The following is a 16848-nucleotide window of genomic DNA, read 5'->3' as shown; positions in this document are numbered from 1 at the left end:
TGACACCGACATTGGTGCTTTCATTGAGAGTTCCTCTATGTCGTCGCCATCAGGAAGCATGCCATGCCCCGTCTTTAAAGACGACACCGTTGCTAAGGGAGCTTTGGTTGTCAGCCAAACCCTCCGGCTAGGTGGTTTTCTTATGACCGCCTGTTCAGCTTCTGCGCCGACGATGACCTCTCGAGCCATCGAAAACAATCTTCATGTCATCTCGGAACTCGCCAAGCAGTTAGATCCAATGGAACTCTCCTCCATAAACGAGCTCTTGGATCGCATCGCCGCCCTGGGAGTCGCTACGGATTACGACCAGATTGGGCCTAAGCCCGATCTGAGAGAGATTAACTCTCCCCAAGTCACCCATCACATTGTCGTGGTAGAGAGACAGTGCGGTGACCCCTCATCTATCTTAAGGACTAGCTACGTCCGGATTCCGGATCCCTCCAAGCCGGATACCCGCGGAGGGGAGGATATCACTCAAGACCTGAACTTAGAGTCAGGCGACGGGCTGGATTCATTGGACAACATCCAGGAATCCAAATATTTTAGTTCGGAAATTCCTCGGCCTTTGAGCCTCAGATTGGGTGAGGCTTCAGATTTAATTCCACCCACCCACCCGAACATAAGTGATCTATCCCAAATCAGGCAAGATTGAGCACAGGGGGATAGAGAAGCCAGCCCTCATGAGAGAGCGGCAGACAGAGAGGTCGAGGACGATAATTATATGCCTCCCTCCGAAGACGAGGCAAGCCTCGACGACGACGAATTTGTCGTGCCGGAGGATCCCGTCGAACAAGAGCGTTTCAAACGCAGGCTTATGGCCACGGCGAGCAGCCTCAAGAAAAAACAGCAATAGCTTAGAGCTTATCAAGATTTGCTAGCCGACAATTGGACTGAAGTCCTTGCGGCCAAAGAGTATGAACTCGAACGCCCCTCCAAGAGCTACCCAAAGCGCAGGTTGCTACCCCAATTAGAGGAGGAAACACTCAAACCTAAATCACCAACGCATGATGCGGCCGACCGGCCACCCCGTGGCCGCGACAGAGAGGCCTCTCGGCCCTCCACTCAAGCCGCACCCCGGCGCTGCTCAAAAACCACCAAGGCATGGGAAAATGCGCCAGACCTGCGAGATATATTGGAGGACAAGGCAAGGCAAACAAGATCGATCTACGGATCACGTGGGTGCCCCACAGCACGAGACGGTACTCGTCACGCCGGATACAGTAAATCCGGCCGGGCTGAACACAGTAGACAAAGCTCGTTTGAGCTATGTCGTGATGTAGCCCAATACAGAGGCGTCGCACACCCACTATGCTTCACAAATGAAGTACTGGATCATCAAATCACCGAGGGTTTCAAACCCGTGAACATCGAATCATACGATGGCACAACAGATCCTGCGGTATGGATCAAGGACTATCTCCTTCATATCCACATGGCCCGCGGTGATGACCTACATGCCATCAAATACCTCCCACTCAAGCTTAAAGGACCAGCCCGGCATTGGCTTAATAGCTTGCCAGCAGAATCAATTGGTTGTTGGGAGGACCTGGAAGCCACATTCCTCGACAATTTCCAGGGCACTTATGTGCGACCACCAAACGCCGATGACCTAAACCACATAATTCAGCAGCCAGAGGAATCGGCCAGACAATTCTGGACACGGTTCCTAACAAAGAAAAACCAGATAGTCGATTGTCCGGACGCAGAGGCCCTAGCAGCCTTCAAGCATATCATCCGCGACGAGTGGCTTGCACGGCACCTAGGACAGGAAAAGCCGAAATCTATGGCAGCCCTCACGACACTTATGATCCGCTTTTGCGCGGGAGAAGACAGCTGGCTAGCTCGCAACAATAACATGACCAAGAGCCCTGGTAATTCAGATACCAAGGACAGCAGTGGCAGGTCACGTCGCAACAAGCAAAAGCGCCGCATTAATGGTGACAATGCTGAGGATACGGCAGTTAATGCCGGATTTAGAGGCTCTAAACCCGGTCAACGGAAAAAGCCATCAAAAAGAAATACTCCGAGCCCGTCCAGTTTGGACCGAATACTCGACCGCTCATGCCAGATACATGGAACCCCCGAAAAACCAGCCAATCACACCAACAAGGATTGTTGGGTGTTCAAGCAGGCAGGCAAGTTAAATGCCGAAAACAGAGACAAGGGGCTGCATAGCGATGACGAGGAGGAGCCCCGGCCACCGAACAACAGTGGACAGAAAGGTTTTCCCCCACAAGTGCGGATGGTGAACATGATATATGCAACCCACGTCCCTAAGAGGGAGTGGAAGCGTGCGCTAAGGGACGTATACGCGATGGAGCCAGTCACCCCAAAGTTCAACCCATGGTCTTCCTGCCCGATCACTTTTGATCAAAGGGACCACCCCACTAGCATCCGTCATGGCGGATTCGCCGCATTGGTTCTAGACCCAATTATTGACGGATTTCACCTCACTAGAGTCCTTATGGACGGCGGCAGCAGCCTGAACCTGCTTTAGCAGGATACAGTGCGGAACATGGGCATCGATCCCTCGAGGATTAAACCCACCAGAACGACCTTTAAAGGCGTCATACCAGGTGTAGAAGCCAAATGTACAGGCTCAGTTACACTTGAAGTGGTCTTCGGCTCTCCGGATAATTTCTGAAGCGAGGAGTTAATCTTTGACATAGTCCCGTTCCGCAGTGGCTATCACGCACTGCTCGGCCGAACCGCATTTGCCAAATTCGATGCGGTGCCGCACTACGCATACCTCAAGCTCAAGATGCCAGGCCCTCGAGGAGTCATCACGGTCAATGGAAACACCGAACGCTCTCTCCGAACGGAGGAGCATACGGCGGCTATCACAGCGGAAGTACAAAGCAGCCTCTCAAGGCAATTCTCCAGTCCGGCCATTAAACGTCCGGACACTGTCAAGCGCGCCCGGAGTAACCTACAACAAGACCGCCTGGCACGTTCCGAGCAAGCATAGCAATGCGGCCCCAACCCCAGTCCTCGCGAACTTGCGAAAACAGTGTTGCGCGTACATAACTACGCTCTAGAAATACCATGGGCACAGGGGGAGGGGCACCATCACGGCACGCCCGAAACACGGCTTAAACCGCACTAGGGGCTGTCGACTTCTTAATTTTCTCTTATTTTCAGGACTACGTTCTTCGGAAGGCTTGTCTGGCAGTACAATTGCCACACAAACGATACAACCAGGGAAGCAGAAAGCTACGCCGCACTACGGAACTCTAAGGTGGTCTCTATAACGAGCAGTATACCTGTTTCGCATAACATTCGCAGCTCGCCCCTAGAAAGGACATATTTGATAGTCCCATCTTTTGCTTATCGCACTATTTGTATCGTTCTGCTTTGATCGCAGCTTTTTTAAATAAGCAATGCATAGCTTCCGTCTATTATTGCATTACCTCTTTTTTACGAATATATGTTCATTAATGACATGTTGCACCCGTACACTTTGGTACGGCCAATACGCCAGGGGCTTAAGTACCCCACAACATGGTGTGAGAAGGTCGAACACTTTCACAAGTGCGGCACCCCGAACTTATAGCATTATATGCATCGGCTCCAAATCATGTCTTGGGTCAATAGTTGGGTTTGCCCGGCTCCTATGTTTTGGTACCTTACGTTCCGTTATATCGGCTAAGGTAGCACTAGCAGAACTACTGCGATTGTGCCCCAGTTGAGCTGGGCTAAGCACCTCAGTAGAGAAAGCTAAAACTGACCGTCATGATGAGGCGAGAACTGGTCGCTGTTCGAGAGGTTTTCGAGTCCCTAAAGACTTATGCCGCTTAGAGCGAGGAGTCGGCTTTGTCCGGCCTAGGCGTGGATAGCGCCCCGAACTCGGTCTTCCGAACACTAGGGGCTTCGCCGAAATTTAAAATTATAGAATTCTATTGCTAAATGAGAGTGTTCAAGCGTTATAGTCCGATTGCCTTGTTCGTTGTGTTGAGCGCCTCCCTCGAAGGACCCAAGAATGGGAAAAAGAGCGCTCATGTTTATCCCGAACACCCCAGCACTCGTGCCATGGGGGCAGAAGCCGACGACTCGCCATCTCTCAAATTTGATAAACGGCCGCACAGAAGGTAATATTTTAAATCCAAAAAGCATTGCTTAGCGCACATGAACAAGTTTTCAGCGCATAGGACAAAATGAGCGAGTTCACTGAAAAATTACATTCATGGAACATTCATCCGCCACAAGGCGGGCACCCTTCAGAACGCCCTCATAATACATCTCAGGCTTGCGATGCTCCTCGCCCGGCGGTGGCCCATCCTTCACAAGCTTCTCAGCATCCAGCTTGCCCCAGTGCACCTTCGCACGGGCAAGCGCCCTACGGGCATCCTCGATGCATATGGAGCGCTTGATGACTTCGAGCGTCGGACAGGCCTCCACCAGCCGCCTCACCAGCCCGAAGTAGCTCCCAGGCATGGCCTCTCCAGGCCACAGCCGGACTATGAGGCCCTTCATTGCCTGTTCGGCCACCTTATGGAGCTCGACCAGCTGTTTCAGCTGGTCGCTTAAGGGCACCGGGTCTTCGGCCTCAGCATACTGAGACCAGAACACCTTCTCCGTCGAGCTTCCCTCCTCGGCTCGGTAGAAGGCGGCGGCATCTGACACGCTATGGGGCAAGTCTGCGAATGCTCCTGGAGAGCTCCGGATTCGGGTAAGTGACAAGTAATTCACTTTTACGTGCTTGCTTCGCATAAAGAATGCCTTACCCACCGCTATCTTTTTTATTGCCTCAACATCCTGGAGGGCCTTCTGGGCTTTGGCCTTGGCAGACTTGGCATCTTCAATGGCTGCCGCGAGCTCAGACTCTCACGTCTTCGAGTCAAGCTCCAAACTCATGTTTTTTCATGAGAGCCTGGAGCTCTTGCCGCACCTCGCCAACCTGTGTCTCACGCTTCTCCCGCTCGGTGCGCTCTGTGGCCGCCCTCTTTTTGGCCTCGGACAGCGCTTGCTTAAGGGTCGCCACCTCAGTTGTGGCCCCTATAATAGCCGCGTTAATCCTGTCACTTTTTGCAATTGCACCTTTCACATATTTCAATAAGGTATTCCTTACCTTCCTTCTCCTTGAGCTGCTGCTTGGCTAAGCCGAGCTCTTGCTCGGACCGCTCGAGGTTCTGCTTCAGCGTATCCACCTCCGCAGTCAGTGCGGCGGAGGCCAGCAGCGAAGCCTGCATACGCATATTGACTTGATCATGTTAGACTCCTGCGAATGTTATTAGATCCTCTATTCGGCTTTTCTTTTCGAACGCCGAATAGAGCATCAGGGGCTACTGTCTATGCGGTAATATTTTTACATATTCTTTACTTACCTCAAAGCCTGTTAGAAGGCTGGCACAGGCTTCAGTCAGTCCGCTCTTGGCGGACTAAACCTTCTGGATCACCGCACTCATAATGGTGCGGTGCTCCTCATCGATGGAGGCGCCGTTAAGCGTCTCCAGCAAACTGTCCGGTGCCTCTGGTTGGACGGAGGTCACCGGCTCGGTAGGCTTGCTCCTCTTGGAAGGAGGCTGCCTACCGGAGTCCGGAACCGTTGAAGGTTCCGGCGCGGTGTCCGGCTCAAAGCCGGACTTGGATCCCTTGGGGGTTCTATCCCCTTTACGCCTGGAGTCCGGGAGGTTGCCTTGCGGCGCCTCCAGGACCACCTCCTCCTGGCTTGGAACCTGTTGGGACGCCACCTCGGCGCCATCCGTAGGGTGGAGGGAGGAAGCCGTCGAAAGTGAATTCACATCCGACGAATCCAGGGAGCCACTCGACGACTCGTCGAGCCCGACCTTGGGCGGACTGCACAATCATGTTCGACGTAAGGAAAAAACTGTGCAATGGGGGAATACTATGAATGACTCTGGTATCCGGATACTTACGATCTCTCCAGGGGCTTGGCCCTGTGCGGCCACTCCTCTTCGCCGTTGTCAGCGTTGGTGGAGTAGTCCGGAGGAGGGGTCTTCCCCCTCTTGGACCCTTCGGCCTCCCCGGTTGGGGCGGCCTTCGTTTTCTTCCCTCCCCCCGCTGGAGGGGGAGAGGTCTCTTCTTCCTCCTCCTCGTCTTCATGGGAGGAGTGCGCCTTGGAGTCGTCGGATGATGAATCCGACACCTCCTGGCGCCGGGCACTCTTTCGAGTCCCCGTGGCCTTCTTCTTGGCCTTCTTCTCCGGCACCACGTAGGGTGCCGGAACTAGCAGCTTCGCCAAGTGAGCGTCCGCTGGGCCTTCGGGCAAAGGAGCCGGACAGTTGATCTGTCCGGACGTCTCCTGCCAATCCTGTCAAAGGTAAGGGAGCTTAGATCCCGCATGGAGTCAAACTATGAAAAACTAATACCCTGTAAAAGGTGAAAACAGCTTACCTCACGAGCGTGACGCTGCATGCTGAATCCGCGATCCTCGGTAGCGGATGCGGGGGCCTCGGCGCCCTTGAAAAGCACCTTCCTGGCATCTTCGTACGTCGTGTCGAAGAGCCTGCTCAGAGTTCGGTGCTGCGCCGGGTCGAACTCCCACAGGTTGAAAGCCCGTTGTTGACATGGGAGGATCCGACGGATGAGCATAACCTGGACTACGTTGACAGGTTTGAGATTCCTGTCCACCAGGGTTTGGACGCATGTTTGGAGTGCGTTCAGCTCTCCTTTTTTACCCCACGACAGGCCCGTCTCTTTCCAGGAGGCGAGCCGTGTAGGAGGTCCGGATCGGAACTCGAGGGCTGCGACCCATTCAGGGTCGCACGGCTCGGTGATGTAAAACCACCCCGACTGCCACCCCTTTAGGGACTCCACGAAGGAGCCCTCGAACCATAGGACGTTGGGCATCTTGCCCACCTTGGCGCCTCCGCACTCTGCTTGGGTGCCCCGCACCACCTTCGGATTGACATTGAAAGTCTTGAGCCATAGGCCGAAATGGGGGCGGATGCGGAAGAAAGCCTCGCACATGACGATAAACGCCAAGATGTTGAGGACAAAGTTTGGGGCCAGATCGTGGAAATCCAGGCCATAGTAGAACATGAGCCCCCGGACAAATGGGTGGAGAGGAAAGCCCAGTCCGCGGAGGAAATGGGGGAGGAACACCACCCTCTCATGGGGCCTAGGGGTGGGGATGAGCTGCCCCTCTTTGGTAAGCCGGTGCGCAATGTCGTTAGACAAGTATCCGGCGTTCCTCAGTATTTTGATATGTCCCTCCGTGACGGAGGAGACCATCCACTTGCCTCCCGCTTCGGACATGGCTGGAGAAGGTTGAGGTGGGGTGTGCGGACTTGGGCGCTGGAGCTCGAGTGCGCGGAAATGGATAGGCAAAGGAGGAAGAAGGCGTGGATGAAAAGGTGGATCCTTATCCCCCTATATGGGCGGACGCGACTATGCGCCCCCACCAGCCTGGTAAAACTCGCTTATCTCCCAAGCGTCGTAGTCAATGGCGCGGTTGGGTTACCCACACCCGTATTGATGAGAATCCCGGAATAAGGGTACACGATCTCTGCTTTAACAAGACATGCCAAGGAAACCGCCTCGCTGAACGCGTAAAACGATTCGAATAAAGACTTGGCCGTGGTGTGATGTCACGCTACGGAATACGTCAGCAGATTAGATTTGTGTAAATATTATTCTCTCTATGGCAATATGTGGAAACTTATTTTGCAGAGCCGGACACTACCTTTGTGTTCAAAATCTTCTATGAAGTACTTGGAGGAGGAACCCGCCTTGCAATGCCGAAGACAATCTGCGCGCCGGACTCATCGTCATTGAAGCCTAGTTCAGGGGCTACTGAGGGAGTCCTGGATTAGGGGGTGTCCGGATAGCCGGACTATACCTTCGGCCGGACTCGTGGACTATGAAGATACAAGATTGAAGACTTCGTCCCGTGTCCGGAAGGGACTTTCCTTGGCGTGGAAGGCAAGCTTGGCGATATGGATATGTAGATCTCCTACCATTGTAACCGACTCTGTGTAACCCTAGCCCTCTCCGGTGTCTATATAAACCGGAGAGTTTTAGTCCGTAGGACGAAGAACAATCATACCATAGGCTAGCTCCTAGGGTTTAGCCTCTCTGATCTCGTGGTAGATCTACTCTTGTACTACCCATATCATCAATATTAATCAAGCAGGACGTAGGGTTTTACCTCCATCAAGAGGGCCCGAACCTGGGTAAAACTTCGTGTCCCTTGCCTCCTGTTACCATCCGGCCTAGACGCGCAGTTCGGGACCCCCTACCCGAGATCCGCCGGTTTTGACACCGGCAGTGATCCTTCCTAGGCTTAGCATATACATCAATGTCATTCTCCTCTTCCTTTGGGGCATTGATCAGCTTGGCCCATTCTGAGATTGTTGATTGATACCTTGTACCTTCATTCATCCAGACAATCTTTCCATCATGGTAGAAGTGAGCAGTGGAATAGAATTTCATGATCATCTCATCGTTCCACTTAGTCAATTTCTGACCAAGAAACTTGTCAGCATCATTCATTCTAAAGCTCTCATGCACACCTGGGAAGTAGTCCTCGTTGTCATCAATGTATTTCCAGTCAACCCACTTCATATCACAGACTACGGGCTTCTTATCTAACAACATTGTCTCATATAAATCCTGTTGTTCCTTTGTGTGAAAGCGGTAGTCCACAACAGTTCTCCTCCTGGTGGCAAAGGGACCAGTCTTCCTCGAAAGTCTCAGACCTGCATTCTTTCTTAGCTTCATATTTTCTGCCACAGGATGATCATCACTACGATCTGGAATCTTGGGCTTTAGCTTTCTGAGCACTTGTTGCTCTTCTTCTTCTTCTTGAGCTTCAGGCACTGGGGCCTTACTCTTCTCAGCAGCAGAGATGTTCCTGGTAGATCTCTTGGGTGCAGATGGTTTGGGGGCTTGAGCTTTAGCAGAAGGCTTGGGGCAGACTTGAGCTTGGATGGAGCAGCCCCAGTCCTTATGGGGTCCCCCATAAGCTTCTGAGTCTTTGCAGGAGGTGCAACAGGCTCTTACTCCTCTTCTTCATCAGAATCTCTCGTCATAGAAGGTTTCCCAATGACTCTGGGAATAGTTTTTCTGACTCTCTCCTTCCTCTTCTTTCCTCCAGCAGCCTCTACCTCTCTTGGTTCAAGAGCGAACTCCATGGTTTCTTGAGTTGAGGCTCTGGCTTTTGACATTGGAGCTCTTTTGGCAGGAGCTTTGTTTGACTGACCAGGCTTTGTGGAAGCAGCAGCAGCATACTCTTTCTTGAGCACCTTCTTCTTGGAGGTCACTTCCTCCTCCATAACAAAATCTTCAGCCTCAGATTCAGATGTTCTCTTCTTCCTTGTCCTGGTGGCCGCCTTAGGCAAGTTGATGGGAGTGCTTCTGCTCCCCTCATCATGACTGCTTGACGGACTAGTGCCCTCATTGAGGTTAAATTACTCTTCGGACTTGTTCTGGCTATCACTGCCTGTAACACCCTGGATTTTGCCCTTTTCTTTTTCTGGTGATTTTCTTGGATTTCTTGATTTAATTTGCTTTTCTGTGGCTATGTGGTTCTGAAACTTGGGAAGATAATGTCTTCCTAGGTTTTATAGTGGCTTGTCATCCTCATCATCATCTCAAGATCATGTCATTTTCATCCCTGACCTAATCCAATATTCTTTTCTAGGGAATATTCTTTTTTCTATTAAAGGAATAATCCTTTTTGCCCTTGGTTGTGAAACAACCTATATTTTTGTCACTCCCAAAATTCCTAAATAATTCTCATAAATTTTTTGGGTCATATCTTCCTCAAATATGTCAAAATCCTTCCTTGGCATCATCAAAGATAATTCACAAATATTCCTTTTCTGATTCTGCCCTAAGTGGCTTTTTGAGAAGGAAGTGTCATTTATATTTGCTTGATTGACCCCAAAATTTTTGGACATCTTTTCATGTCCATATAATTGCCCCATGCCAAAATGCAACTCAATTTCCCTAGTAAATATTCCTAAGCAATTTTTCAAATTTCATGTCTCAGGGAAGCCTGTGTGAAGGAAGTACAAGCTAGGCATATCCAAATGAGTTGAAATTTTGCAAGGTCCTTCATTTGATCAAATCGTTAGTCTCCACCAAATGTGAGCTCATGTAACTCATCTATCTGAGCCCAGCTCCAAATCTTGGTTTCTGGTCAGATTTTCAGTTTGTGAAGCAACCATATTTTATATTGCTTCATTTAAGCTGGAAATTTGTCAGGCCATTCTCCTATCCATATCAACCCTCTCCACGAAGTTTTAGATCAATTCATTAATCCATTTGCCCTGTAAAATTTTTGCAAGTTTCTGCCCAAAGAGATGCTATATGAAGCAAGTGCTAGTTTGGCTAATCCAAATGGCATGAAAGTTTCTGAGCATCTTCATATCTTCAAATCATTGGGCCATGTCCATTTTCAGCTCATTTCATGCAATTATGTGAGTGCATCATCCAAATCTCTTTTCTGGACCAACTATATAGTTGCAAAGCAACTATGTTAAGTTGTGGTCCATTTCCCCTCTAATTGCACAGGATTCTTGTCCTTCCTACTCTAAACCTCCTACACATCAATTTTGTTCCGTAGCCCTTCTTAGTTGATCACTGTATTTGCAGATGAGTTTGCAACAACAAACTTCAGGGGATCATTACCATCTAACCACAGTGCCCCTAATCGATTCATCACCTCAGTTGTAACCTAGCTTAGAGAGACTACACGCCTGACATAGTCGGCTGGCCAAAATGCGTCGCTTGTACCAGTGCACGCGGTGATCACACTTGCGTCATGCTAATAGTAAGCTCTGGCTCGTTCCGGCTGCTGTCCTCGTCTGCTCCCTCCGCATCTCGATGTCTCTCCTTGTCCAGGAGCTCCCCCATGCTCGTTTGCGTCATCCTGTGCCTGGGCCCTCTCCTGTTTTGCCGTCGTCGAGCGCTGGCAGCCGTACCCATGCCGCAAACTGCTCATGTCCTCCATTAGAGCCATGTTGGAGCTCGCCCGTGAGCTCTAGAGGCTTCCTTTGTGCCTATATAAGCAGCCCCGAGGTGTTTCGCTGCTCATCACTCCCTCCCCCGCCTCTCTAGTCCACCGGAGCTACAACATCTCGCCGGAGTTCGTCGTTCCCGCTTCGGCCTCGCCTCATTTCTATCTAACTGAGCCTCCTCTCCTCCTCCCGAGCCCTCCACCACCTTCCTCTCCTTCCCGTGGTTCGCCCCACCCACTTGCCCCTTGCCGGAATAGCCCGCATCACCGGACACCACCACCACCGCCTGACTCCTCTTTGTTCGCCTTTGCCCCCGCTTCCTCCACTCCTCCCCGGCACCTCCTTCGCCTCTCAATGGACACGGCGCAGCGGTCCCGCCGGTGCCCTCAGCCGGGCGAGAGACAGCCGGAGCCGGCTGGCCCCCTAGCCGGAGCCCGCCTCTGCTTCACCTCTGTCTCGGTCGGGGTCACGAGCGAGGAAGAAGACGAGCGACGCCCTGGCCCCTTGTGACGCCCTCGATTTAATCGTACACTAATCATACATGCAAATGTGTACAATCAAGATCAAGGACTCACGGGAAGATATCACAACACAACTCTATACACAAATAAAATAATACAAGCTTTATATTACAAGCCATGGGCCTTGAGGGCTCAAATACATAAGCTTGAAAACACAAGAGTCAGCGGAAAGCAACAATATCTGAGTACAAACATAAGGTAAACAAGTTTGCCTTAAGAAGGCTAGCACAAAAGTAGCAACGGTCGAAAAGGCAAGGCCTCCTGCCTGGGACCCTCCTAACTATTCCTCGAAGTTGAATTCCACATAGAATCCTCCTCGGGATCCTCTGGCTCCTGGACTCCATCATATGATCACAATAACCGGGAAAGGGGAAAATAAGTAGCAAAGAAATCGTGAGTACTCATCCAAAGTACTCGCAAGCAAGGATCTACACTACATATGCATTGGTATAAATGAAATGGGTAGTATATGTGGACTGAACTGCAGAATGCCAGAATAAGAGGGGGATAGCTAGTCCTATCGAAGACAACGCTTCTGGCAGCCTCCATCTTGAAGCATGTAGAAGAGAGTAGATGGTAAGTTCACCAAGTATCATCCGATAGCATAATCCTACCCGGCGATCCTCTCCTCGTCGCCGTGTGAGAGAGCGATCACCGGGTTGTATCTGGCACTTGGAAGGGTGTGATTTATGAAGTATCCAGTTGTAGTTGTCATAAGGTCGAGGTACAACTCCGGGTCATCCTTTTACTGAGGGACACGGCTATTCGAATAGATAAACTTCCTTGCAGGGGTGCACCACATTTCCCAACATGCTCAATCCCCTTTGGCCAGACACACTTTCTTGGGTCATGCCCGGCCTCGGAAGATCAACACGTCACAGCCCCACCTAGGCACAACAGAGAGGTCAGCATGCCGGTCTAAATCCTAAGCACGCAGGGGTCTGGGCCCATCGCCCATTGCACACCTGCACGTTGCGTACGCGGCCAGTGAGCAGACCTAGCAACGTCCATTACAAAGGAAGTTGCGTTACCCGGTCCAACCCGGTGCGCGCCGCTCAGTCGCTGACATCACGAAGGCTTCGGTTGATACCACGACGTCGAGTGCCCATAACTTTTCCCGCGTAGTTGGTTAGTGCGTATAGGCTAGTGGCCAGACTCAGATCAAATACCAAGATCTCATTAAGCATGTTATTTAGAAGTAACCGCGACGCCGACCAGGGCCAGGCCCACCTCTCTCCTGGGTGGTCTCTACCTGCCCTGTCGCTCCGCCACAAAGATCCACCCAGAGGGACGTCGGGACAAAGGTCCTTTCAGCCCCCAATCTGCGAATCACTCACGGGTACTCTACGAGCCGACCCGTCTTTAGTCATCACATGTATCATGTATATGTATATAAGTATATACCCGTGATCACCTCCCTAGTGATCACGGCCCGATAATATAGCACGCCAGACTGACAAGAATTTAGGACCACCGATGATAACCTAGCATCCTATACTAAGCATTTAGGAATGCAGGTAAGGTATCAACAACTGTAGCAACAATGATAGGCTATGCAACATAATAGGATTAATGGAAAGCAATAACATGCTACATTACTCTAATGCAAGCAGTAGAGAGAAGAATAGGCGATATCTGGTGATCAAGGGGGGTGCTTGCCTGGTTGCTCTATAGACATAAACAGACCCCCGAAGGTGAAGAAGTCAATCACTGGTTCAACCGCGGTCTCGGGGTCTATCGAAAAGAAGTAACGGAGGGGTGGCACAATAAATAACAGAGCAATCAAAGCATGACAAAGCATAACATGGCAATACATGGTGCTAGGGATGACCTATCGCAGTACTAGGTGCTACCGGCGAAGGGGGGAAATCATCCGGGAAAGTATTCCCGATATTTCGCGTTTTCGGACAGATGAACCAGAGGGGAAAAGTTGCATGTTCGCTATGCTAGGGACGTGTGGGGAACGAACGGACTGTGTATTCTGATTCGTCTCGTCGTTCTGAGCAACTTTCATGTACAAAGTATTTTCATCCGAGTTACAGATTATCTACTATGATTTATCAAAGTTTTATGCAATTTTTAAAATTTATTTAATTATTTAAATTGAACATTATCTAAAATAATGAACGATGATTTCAGCATGACATCACCATGATGTCAGCAGGTCAAACCCGGCTGACCAGAGTCAAACCTAGCCGGTGGGTCCAGTGGGATCCACCTATCATTGAGATAAACGTGAACTAGGATTTGTTTTAAAACTAATTAGGATTAATTAAGTGTGGCCCCATTAGTCAGTGACAGATTATTGTTTTAATTAACTAATTAGGTTAACTAATCAAGGTTAATTAATTAATTAATTATTATTATATATTTTTACTCTTCTTTTTTTTGAAAATTCGTTCTGGAGCGTGGGGCCCGTTGTCCGGTGGAACAGAGGCCAGCCCAGCGGGGCGGGTTAACGGGCGGAGCCCCGGGGAGGGGCGGACCCAAGCGCGGCGAGGCGCTGGCCCCGGGCGGGCGCTGCTGGGCGCCGACAACGGCCAGCGGCGCGCAGTAGTGGCGAGGGCGGAGCGCAGTGGCAGCGGCAGCGCGACTGCAGGGGTGGGCGCAGGCGCGGCCGACGAGCTGGAGGCGCAGGCGCAGCCGGCAGCTAGCGTGAGCGGGAGGCGCGGGCGCGGGGCAAAGGGAGCGAGAGGTGGGGGCGAGCAGGGGGGCACGGGGATGAGCACGGCCATGGCGGAGGTGGTGCTAGCAGCAGGCCGGAGCGGGGCGGACGTGGCTGGCCGGGACTGGGAAGCGGGGCGGCGCTGCGTGCGCGTCGTCTACGCGGGGCGGCGATGGGCAGCGAAAGCGAGCGGCGCAGGAGAGCACGGGCACGACGGGGCGGACGACGAGCGCGGACGGCCAGCGGGAGGGGCTGGTGATGGGGCGAGCACGGGGTCGGTGGTGAGCGGGTGATGCGGGGCGCAGCCGCAGGCGTGCAGCACCGGTGCGGGGAGCGTGTGGCACGGCCAGCACGAGCAGAGGCGGGGAAGGGGGAAGGGCGAGGCCTCACCGGCGTTCGTGGGGCAAATGGCAGCGGGCTCGAGCTCGGGGTGGAGGACGGGACGACGGCGAACGAGGTGAGGAGGAGGTCTGGTGATGAGGCGGCGGCGTCGCGGCGGCGTCAGGGAGGACGGCGCGGTGTAGGAGGGAGGGGAAGGAGACCGGGAGGGGCAGCGCGAGCGAGGTGGCGTCGCGGTGGAGGACGGAGGCATTGTGGGGCGGCGACCGGTGACCGAGCTCGGCGGCGGGGTGCGGGGGCGGGGTGCCTCTGGTCCCGATCTGGATTGAGGAGGGGCACAGAAAGGGGGAGTGGGACGAGTGGGGGGGGAGTGGGTGCGGTTGATTTGGATTTCCACCGACAGGGGGGTTATGGGGGAGTGTGGGGGGGCTGGGCCAAGGCCCAGTTAGGCCAGGGTCTTTTGGGTTCTTTAATTTTTTGTTTAATTTTTTATTTATTATCTATTTATTAGTTTTCTATTTAATTTTCTATATATATTTGTTTTATAAAACATATAAGTAGTACCTAAATTAGTGTTTCAAAATACCCAAATGCCACAAAAAGTTTAGTGACAAAATAAAACTGTTTAGTATTTTATTAATTGTAAAAGGCATTTAATTAATTGTTTTTGCTACTGTCATAATAATTTTAGAGCCTTTAAACACTTCGTCAAAGTTTGGTTTCACCACCACAATTACCTATGATGTACCGACACATTTAGAAAATTTTTGTTTTTGCATTTTAGAACTTTTGTTGTTTGCTTGATTTTGAATTTGAATTTGAATCAGTTTCCAACTGACGCAAGATTAGCAACAGTAATCGAGGTGACGTGGCATCATTAACAAAGTTTTACTGTAGCTTAATTATCCGAGCATCACAATTCTCCCCCACTACAAGAAATCTCATCCCGAGATTTAGGAGGGGGAGAAGGGGGAAGGGATTAGGTTACAAAATTCTAACGAATCTTCTCGGTCGTGGTTCCTCTTCTCGAAGAAGTTGACCGCTTCTGTTGATGTCGTCATTCCTTAGCTTTGAGTTATCAGGATAAGTCATCAGCCTTTCTTGGTGAACCCCATCATACTTACCAATAAGAAAGGGGCAGCCTGACAACGATAGAATGCTATCAAGGGAAATCATCTGGGGGTTATCCCATGGATGATCACATGAGTAACTCTCGAATTGGTCAAAGGGAACACACTGAGAGCCGAACAAGAAGGTACGGTAAGAAGTTTCAAGTGGCTAGTCAACCGTTCGTTGCCGAAAATAGAGTGTGAAAGGGTTTTAGAGCAACAGGAATAAGTATTATGTCTTATACCAGAATTGATGATCTCTTGGAAGGTGGCTCATGAATTACATACGAAGCCAAGCATGAGGAATAACCTTTAGGAGCTAGGGTACAGGAGAGTCAGGTTTCGATCCTGTGGAACTGTGGGTTATGGGCCCACCATGTGGGTTAACAGTAGGAGGAGCGGTGACATCTTGCATGGTCATGATAGCAAGGCATGTCAGAGGGTAGCCCGTCAGTTATGTCGGCAACAACGCCGGTACCAAGGGCGAGGGGCGAAGAGAACCATTTTCCTGCTCGTTGAACATGGAAGACCAATAGGCAAAGTTCTCGTCCATCGGTGGCTACCGGAACGTCATCAAGAATAGTAACAGGGTCTTGCTGACAGAATTGTACACCGAGGTGTTTACATAAGCAGGAGAATATTACTGCTTAGATCATATAGATCACAAGAAAGGTTAAACTAAATAAGGGAAAGGAAAATATGATTATCAGATTAAACAGAACAATGGAAAGGAAAATGTGCTTAAACACATATTTCAAGGGTATATCCTTCCCAAGGACAAGCATAGCATGATATCCATGACAGGATATAATATAGAAAGCTCTTTAGGTAAGGGGAGAGAAATTTCATGACATTACCCATACAGCGGTGTTTGGATAATTGAGCAGGAAACATTTAACATTCGGCTTCAAATGTTCTTGTTGAAAATCGGAGTACCACAGACATGCTTCAAGATAGCATTGACATGGTCACTGGGTAAAGATCAGACTTTGGATACACAAAGGATCCATCAGGAACAACTTATAGAATAAGTCTTACAATTTCCTCATGGAAGAATGGCTAACCTTACTAAAAGGAAACTATAACAATAGGCCCTCCGGTCAGGTGTGCTAGGATGACATCACCTTATTGGGTTAAAGACCAACGTTATAACTCTTGGGAATATGTTCCAACCATCGTATCTGACCGATATTCAGGTCCGATTGGTGTTAGAATACCCCAGACTCAGGATGCCTGAGAAGAAACAGGCAACTCAAATAGACGAGATGACATTGTAAGATTATCAGGAA

This window comes from Triticum urartu, chromosome 6A (genome assembly GCF_056163025.1).
Source record: "Triticum urartu cultivar PI428250 chromosome 6A, HENAU_Tu73, whole genome shotgun sequence".
In the NCBI taxonomy this organism is placed as follows: Eukaryota; Viridiplantae; Streptophyta; class Magnoliopsida; order Poales; family Poaceae; genus Triticum; species Triticum urartu.
Note: the sequence above shows the minus strand (reverse complement) of the source record.